This window comes from Hyaena hyaena, unplaced genomic scaffold (genome assembly GCF_003009895.1).
Source record: "Hyaena hyaena isolate Hyena2069 unplaced genomic scaffold, ASM300989v1 scaffold_637, whole genome shotgun sequence".
NCBI classification, from domain to species: domain Eukaryota; kingdom Metazoa; phylum Chordata; class Mammalia; order Carnivora; family Hyaenidae; genus Hyaena; species Hyaena hyaena.
The window spans coordinates 900923-909828 of NW_024081260.1; the positions used below are offsets into that span (position 1 = coordinate 900923).

At 40.2% G+C, this 8906-nt stretch overlaps 1 pseudogene; it reads left to right on the top strand.

The window, feature by feature from the left end:
• The first annotated feature begins 3084 nt into the window (after positions 1-3084).
• On the top strand, positions 3085-4033 carry LOC120249062 (annotated as a pseudogene).
• The last annotated feature ends 4873 nt before the right edge of the window (positions 4034-8906 follow it).

The window sequence follows — 8906 nt, forward strand, 5'->3', positions numbered from 1 at the left end:
TACAGTAGCCCCCTTGTCTGAGGTGCCACTTTCTGTATTTTCAGTGACCCTGCAATCAACCATGGCCTACAGAAGCAGATGATCCTCCTGAGGCTTTGTCAGAAAGTGAATGGCAGCCCAACCCTAGATCACATGACTAGATCATTCATGTCACATCATCTGATCTGATGGACATTTACTTATCATACAGAATCACAAGGAGAAGAAGGGTGAGTACAATCAGATATCTGGGAGAGACACCATAGTCCTATAACCTTCACTACAATATATTGTTTTAATTGTTCTATTTTATTACTGTTGTTAATCTCTTACTGTGCCTAGTTTATAAATTAAACTTAAAATAGGCATGTATTTAAGGGAAAACTAAAGTATATACAGGGTTAGGTACAAAGCTTGGATTCAGGAATCCACTGGGGGTCTTCAAACCCATTGGATAAGGGGGTGCTACAGAAAACATTTTGAAATCAAGAATAAGTTTGATATTGTTCATCATGACTTTTTGTCCATGCGAAATTATTGGGATTACAGCTTTTGTTTTTTATAATCACATTAATGGAAAAAAGCCTGAAAATGTTGAAAAGAAAACCAAAGCTATTCACAAAAAAAGATGATTGGTTCCATGGAAATTTTCTTCTGTAGTTATGTTAGGAATTTTTCAAGTTACTATTTACCCAGATACCACCCTGGGATAAATGAGAATTCAACAGTTAAGAAGCTTTGTTTCTTTAATGTGACAAATATCTGGATAAAATATAAAAATGGAAGATTTGTATTTTATATTTACTTTTTGAAATGTTTTTATTCTAGTGAAATTTCAAATTTACAGAGAAGTTGCAAAAGTGGTACAAAGAACCACATTAACCCTTTACAGATTGAGCAATCATTTATATTGTGCCTAGAAGCATGTTTTCTATCCATCTACCTGCCTTCCTACCTCACTACCTAACTACCTACCTCTCCATCATCATCTCTTTTTCTGGCCCATTGGAGACTAAGTTAGAGACATCATGTCCCTTTACCCTTAAATACTTTCATGTTTATTTCCTAAGAACAGGGACTTTATTTTACATAACACAGCTGAGTTGAGAAAACAGAAATTGTAATATGAATACAACATTATTATCAAATCCATAGTCCATAGTCATATTTCTCAAATACTCTCAAATATACTGTCATTAGCTATGTTTTCCTATTCCAGAGCCACCCACATAGATAACTTGTCACTTTGGTCTCCTTGCATCTGGAGCACTTCCTCAGCCTTTATTTGACTTCGTTTAACTGAATATTTTTGAAGAGTACAGGATAGCTATTTTGTCTGGCTTGTCTCAGTTCGAGTTAGTCTCATGTGTCTTCATTGTTGGAATCGGGTGTGCATTTTGGACAGGAATGTCACTGAAGAGACATTACGTCCTTCTCAGAGCAACACGTCAGTAGGTGCATGATGTTGGTTCGTCTCAACAATGGTGATGTTAATATTGAGTGATCTTGGTTACGGTGATGTCCACCACATTTTTCTATTGTGAAGTTTAATATTTTTCATTTTGTATTAACAAGTAAATAGTGGGGAGGTTTTTTAGAGCATGTGAATATCCTGTTTCTCATCATATTTCATTCACTAGTTTTTGGTATCTATTTACCATTTATTTTTTATTTATTTTTATTTATTTCTAGGAGAGAGAGAGACAGCGTGAGCAGGAGAGGGTCAGAGAGAGAGGGAGTCACAGACTGAAACAGGCTCCCGGCTCTGAGCTGGCAGTCAGCACAGAGCCCGACGCGGGGCTTGAACCCACGAACCGGGAGATCATGACCTAAGCGAAAGTTGGACGCTTAACCGACTAAGCCACCCAGGCGCCCCTCTATTTACCATTTTTTAACTCTACCATTCCTTCTATACATATTATTAGTATCCTACTGACAGAAAAAAATTTTTTCTCCAATAATAATATATAAATATATCACTGAGCTTTTAAATTCTTACTTCTCTCAAGTCATTAGTATAGTTTCTCTTTTTATTTTATTTTTTCTTAAAAAAATTTTTTTTACAAATAGTTTATTGTCAAGTTGGTTTCCATATAGCACCCATTGCTCATCCCCACAAATGCCCTCCTCCATGCCCATCTCCCCGCCTCCCCCATACACCCATCAGTCCTCAGTTTGTTCTTCGCATTCAAGAGTCTCTCATGGTTTGCCTTCCTCCCTCTCCCGCACCATTTCCCCTCCTTCTTCTTCCCCATGGTCCTCCATCAAGTTCCTCCTAATCCTCCTATACGTGCAAACATATGGTATTTGTCCTTCTCTGCCTGACTTACTTCACTCAGCATAACACCCTCAAGGTCCATCCATGTTGCTACACATGGCCAGATTTCATTGTTTCTCATTGCCATGCAGTATTCCATCATATAGATAAACAATATCTTCTTGATCCTAAAATAGTTTAAGTAGTTTTTAAATAGTTTAAATAGTTTACATATAACCCAGTGCTCATCCCAACAAGTGCCCTCCTCCATGCCCATCACTCCTCTCCCCCCTCCCTCCCCACCATCAGCCCTCAGTTTGTTCTCAGTATTCAAGAGTCTCTCATGGTTTGCCTCCCTTCTCCTCCCCAACTATTTTTTCCCCTTCTCCTCCCCCATGGTCCTCTGTTAAGTTTCTCCTGATCCGCTTATAAGTGAAAACATATGGTATCTGTCCTTCTCTGCGTGACTTATTTCGCTCAGCATAACACCCTCAAGGTCCATCCATGTTGCTACACATGGCCAGATTTCATTCTTTCTCATTGCCATGTAGTGTTCCATGGTATAGATAAACCACATCTTCTTGATCCATTTGTCCATTGATGGACACTTAAGCTCTTTCCATGTTTTGGCTATTGTTGAGAGTGCTGCTGTGAACATTGGGGGTACATGTGCCCCTATGCATCAGCAATCCTGTATCCCTTGGGTCAATTCCTAGCAGTGCTATTGCTGGGCCATAGGGGAGTTTTTAAAAACTGGCTTTTGTTTCTTTTTTATGTGTCCCTGTGATTCTTGGAGCATTTCCTAACGTTTTTGGAAAGTGTGTGATTCTTCCCTCAGGTGACAAGGAATGAATGATGAAGGGGAAAAATGCAAGTTCTGAAGGCTACTTTGTTCTCCTGGGTTTTTCTAATTGGCCGCATCTGGAAGTAGTTCTCTTTGTGCTTATCTTGATGTTCTACCTGGTGACATTGATAGGCAACCTCTTTATCATTGTCTTGTCGTACCTGGACGCCCATCTCCACACTCCCATGTACTTCTTCCTCTCCAACCTCTCTTTTCTGGATCTCTGCTACACCACCAGCTCCATCCCTCAGTTGCTGGTCAACCTCTGGGGCCCAGAAAAGACCATCTCTTATGCCGGTTGCATGACTCAACTTTACTTTGCCCTTGCACTGGGAACCACAGAGTGTGTCCTCCTGGTGGTCATGTCCTATGACCGTTATGCAGCTGTCTGTAGACCCCTGCATTACACCGTGGTCATGAACCCTCGTTTCTGCCACCTGATGGCTGTGGCTTCATGGGTCAGTGGATTTAACAACTCAGCACTTCAATACTCCTTTACCTTCTGGGTCCCCCTATGTGGACATCGCCAAGTGGACCATTTCTTCTGTGAAGTTCCAGCACTGCTGCAATTGTCATGTGCTGATACCCGTGCTAATGAGCTGACCCTCCTGGTCACGAGCTCCATTTTTGTCCTCATACCACTCATCCTGATTCTCAGCTCATACGGCGCCATTGCCCGGGCTGTGCTGAGGATGCAGTCATCAACCGGACTTCAGAGAGTGTTTGGGACATGCGGAGCCCATCTTAAGGTTGTGTCCCTCTTTTTCATTCCAATCATGTGCATATATCTGCAGCCACCATCAGGAAGTTCACAAGATCAGGGCAAGTTCATTGCCCTCTTTTATACTGTTGTCACACCTAGCCTCAACCCACTAATCTACACTCTCAGAAACAAAGATGTAAGAGGGGCAGTAAGGAGACTAGTGGGATGGGAGAGGCTTATGCACTCATGACCTTCACAGGACAGCACGTGGCTCTTCAGCAAGGACTAGTCTGCATCCATCAATTGTCTAATCTCCTGTTTACTCACTCTGTCAGCACCAGGGGAGTGTGCGTCTCTCAGGACCATAGAGCTCTGACTCACAGATATGAATTAAATAGTCTGCCTAAATACCAATCAGTCTCCAATGGAGAAAGCGGCCATGTAAAACCAAGATCAAATATCAGTATTTTTCAGTGGGACAATAAATGAAACAAAGGTATCCCATTCTTAATTAAAAATTAAGAAATAAAATTCTTATAGAAAGATGATATACTTTTTTTAAAACCTAGACTATTGTCTTTTAATTTCTCACTCATAAGGCAGAATTTGCCCTAAAATTGGTTTTCTGTTTTTAGTTTAACTAAAGACATACTCAAATACCTTAAATTTGTTCTGCAATACTGTTATTCTTTTTTGAATTAGTATAGAGAGGAAGTTTGATCTGTATTCTTTAATATCCCATAGCAACAGTAAGAAAATAAGTTTTATGAATTATACCAAGAAAGTCTCTGATGTAATGAAGCAAACATAAACATCTTATATTTCTTTTTGAGGCAATAGGAAGTGTATAGGAGGTGGAAATCACTTACAGCTGTGGGATATAGCCTGTGAGGTAAAAGTCATTATAGGCCAGGGATCATTAGGTGAGGTGCTCGGGGCACACGTTTAGCCTGAGGGGCAATCAGGAATACCTGAGGCAGACAGACTTCTAGGCTCTGGAAATGACTGCTGAATCCAATGAGTATTTGAAAGAATAACCTGAAAATATAGTAGAAAAATTTTGTGATAAAAGCTGTATGGAAAGTGTTAGTTTTCTTTTTAAAGTTGATCTAATTTGAATGCTTGAGATTAGAAAGTACATAATGAAAATCAACTTATATTTTCCATATAAAAATGCACTTTTATAAAAGTAGTTTTGTTACCTCTATTATTACCAACCATCTCCTTATGAAATAAGTGTGCTATGTACCTAACACTAACCTGGCGGCTGTACTCAACTAGAGCAGATGAAGGACAATTCACTATCAAGTAAAATCTTGAAACCTGAGTTTTGTATGGTGAACCAAATCTCATTTGTAGTTTTTGAGGACTTTAAAGTTTAGACATGATGTCTTGAATGCTGAGAACAAGCTGAGGACTGATGGGTGTGGGGGGGAGGGGGGAGTTGGGCATGGAGGAGGGCACTTGTGGGGATGAGCAGTGGGTGTTATATGGAAACCAACTTGACAATAAAGTATTTGTAAAAAATAAAAATAAAAAAAACAAAGTTTAGACATGATGATTCAAGCCCTATTTCCTACATTATTAAGATGAAAACTACATCCCCAAACTTCCCCTCCATTCTCTGTGTGGCTGAAACTATTGTTAGTTTCTGTTGACTTTCTCTTCTCCTTTGTGTATCTGTGATCCTTCCTTTATGGCCAACTAGGTATAAATAACAATACAGTGTATATTCAGTTGTCCTTTCCTACTGTCCAAGAAATGAAGAACCAAGAATTATGTCTACAAAAGAACTTTTAGTGAATAACTTGGACCATGTAGAGTGAACCATCACTGAGCAAAAAACAAACAACCCCCCCCCCAAAAAAAAAACCCTTTAAGAAAACAAGAGACATCGCTTGATTCTTACTATTTGGGATGCCTCATGTATTACCATAGTCTTTCACTATCTAACTTTATTATTTAAATTTTTAAAATGTTGATTTGCAAAGAGGAAGTCAAACTTTCACTCTTCGCAGATGACATGATACTCTACATAGAAAACCCGACAGACTCCACCAGAAGCCTACTAGAACTGATCCAAGAATTCAGCCAAGTTGCAGGGTACAAAATCAACGTACAGAAATCGGTTGCATTTTTATACACCAATGATGAAGCAACAGAAAGAGAAATCAAGAAACTGATCCCCTTCACAATTGCACAAAAAACCATAAAATACCTCGGAATAAACCTAACCAAGGATACAAGAGATCTGTATGATGAAAACTATAGAAAACTTATGAAGGAAATTGAAGAAGACACAAAGAAATGGAAAAACATTCCATGCTCATGGATAGGAAGAATAAATATAGTTAAGATGTCATTACTACCTAAAGCACTCTACACATTCAATGCAATTCCAATCAAAATTGCACCAGCATACTTCTCAAAACTAGAACAAACTATCCAAAAATTTGTATGGAACCACAAAAGACCCCGAATAGCCAAAGTAATACTGAAAAATAAAACCAAAACGGGAGGTATCACCATCCCAGACTTCAGCCTCTACTACAAAGCTGTCATCCTCAAGACAGTATGGTATTGGCACAAAAACAGACCCATAGACCAATGGAACAGAATTGAGAACTCAGAAGTGGACCCAAAAGTATACAGCCAACTGATCTTTGACAAAGCAGGAAAGAATATCCAATGGAAAAAAGACAGCCTTTTTAACAGATGGTGTTGGGAGAACTGGACAGCAACATGCAGAAGAATGAAACTAGATCATTTTCTCACACCATGCACAAAAATCAACTCAAAATGGATAAAGGACCTGAACGTGAGACAGGAAACTATCAACACCCTAGAGGAGAAAGCAGGAAACAACCTCCTTGACCTCCACCGCAGCAACTTCTTACTTGACACATCCCCAAAAGCAAGGGAATCAAGAGCAAAAATAAACTGTTGGGACCTCATCAAGATTAAAAGCTTCTGCACAGCCAAGGAAACAACCCAGAAAATTAATAGGCAACCAACGGAATGGGAAAAGATAGTTGCAAATGACATATCAGATAAAGGGTTAATATCCAGAATCTATAAGGAACTCACCAAACTACACGCCCGAAAAACAAACAACCCAGTGAAGAAATGGGCAGAAGACATGAACAGACACTTCTCCAAAGAGGACATCCAGATGGCCAACAGACACATGAAACGATGCTCAGCATCCCTCCTCATCAGGGAAATACAAATCAAAACCACACTGAGATACCACCTCACGCCAGTCAGAGTGGCTAAAATGAGCAAATCAGAGAACTCTAGATGCTGGCGAGGATGTGGAGAAACGGGCACCCTCCTACACTGTTGGTGGGAATGTAAACTGGTACAGCCCCTCTGGAAAACAGTGTGGAGGTTCCTCAGGAAACTAACAATAGAACTCCCTTATGACCCAGCAATAGCACTGCTAGGAATTTACCCAAGGGATACAGAAATGCTGAGGCATAGGAGCACATGTACCCCAATGTTCATAGCAGCACTCTCCACAATAGCTAAAACATGGAAAGAGCCTAAGTGTCCATCAACAGATGAATGGATCAAGAAGATGTGGTTTATCTATACCATGGAATACTACATGGCAATGAGAAACAATGAAATCTGGCCATGTGTAGCAACATGGATGGACCTTGAGGGTGTTATGCTGAGCGAAATAAGTCAGGCAGAGAAGGACAAATATCATATGTTTGCACGTATAGGAGGATTAGGAGGAACTTGACGGAGGAACAAGGGGGAGAAGAAGGGCGGAAATGGTGGGGGAAAGGGAGAGAGGCAAACCATGAGAGACTCTTGAATGCTGACAAAAACTGAGGACTGATGGATGTGGGGGGGAGGGGGGGATGGGCATGAAGGAGGGCACTTTGGGGATGAGCACTGAGTGTTATGTAGAAACTAATTTGATAATAAACTATTTGTAAAAATAAATAAATAAATAAATAAATAAATAAATAAAATGTTGATTTGTTTTTGAGAGAGAGAGAGAGAGCCCATTTGCAAGGAAAAGGTAGAGAGAGGGAGAGACACAAAATCTGAAGCAGGCTTCAGGCTCTGAGCTGTCAGCTCTGAGTCCAACACGGGGCTTGAATTTATGAACTGCGAGATCATGACCTGAGCCAAAGTTAGACGCTTAACTGATTGGGCTACGCTCTCACTATCTAACTTAAAAAAATATTTTAAATTTCCCATTCTTGGGGCTAGTGGGTGGCTCAGTTGGTTAAGTGTCCGACTTTGTTCAGGTCATGATCTCGAGGTTCCTGGGTTCGAGCCCTGCTTCAGGCTCTGTGCTGAGCTCTCGGAGCCTGAAGCCTGTTTCAGATTCTGTATCTCCCTCTCTCTGACCCTCTCACACTCGCGCTCTCCCTCTCTCTCTCAGAAATAAAAAAAAATTCCCATTCTCTTTTTTTTCTTGTTCTGCTTATAAAACATATACTTTTCTGCATGTGTTGACTTGTTTTTGGAATGCTATTATTATGGCATATGTGATGTTGATTCCTAGCCACATTAAGATGATATTCTATTTAATTTTTTTAACTTTTTAAAATGTTTTATTTATTTCTGAGAGGGAGAGAGAGAGAGAGCGAGAGCGTGAACAGGGGAGGGTCAGAGAGAGAGAGGGAGATACACAATCTGAAGCAGCTCCAGGCTTTGAGCTGGCTGTCAGCACAGAGCCCAACGCGGGTCTCGAACCCTTGAACTGTGAGATCATGACCTGAACCGAAGTCGGACGCTTAACCGACTGAGCCACCCAGGCGCCCCGATATTCTATTTAAATTAAAACAAAGATCAGTAACCAAAAATTTTCACAACGCATAACACAGACATTATTGTTTTGTACTTTTCAAACCATTTACTATAGTCTAATGCAATTTGATAACAGGCAGGTTGAGGGTAATAGGTATAAGTTTTTTCTCTTTTTGTACATGAAGACACTACAGGGAAGAGAATATATGACTTGACAAAGCTTAACTCACATGTGACAAAAGCAGAGTAATGACAATAGATTTTTTAGCCCTGGAGTTCCCTTTTAGGGTCACCAACACTGAAGATAGACTAGGAGCCCTGGGATCGTCCCATTGCAGCTGTAAACTTCA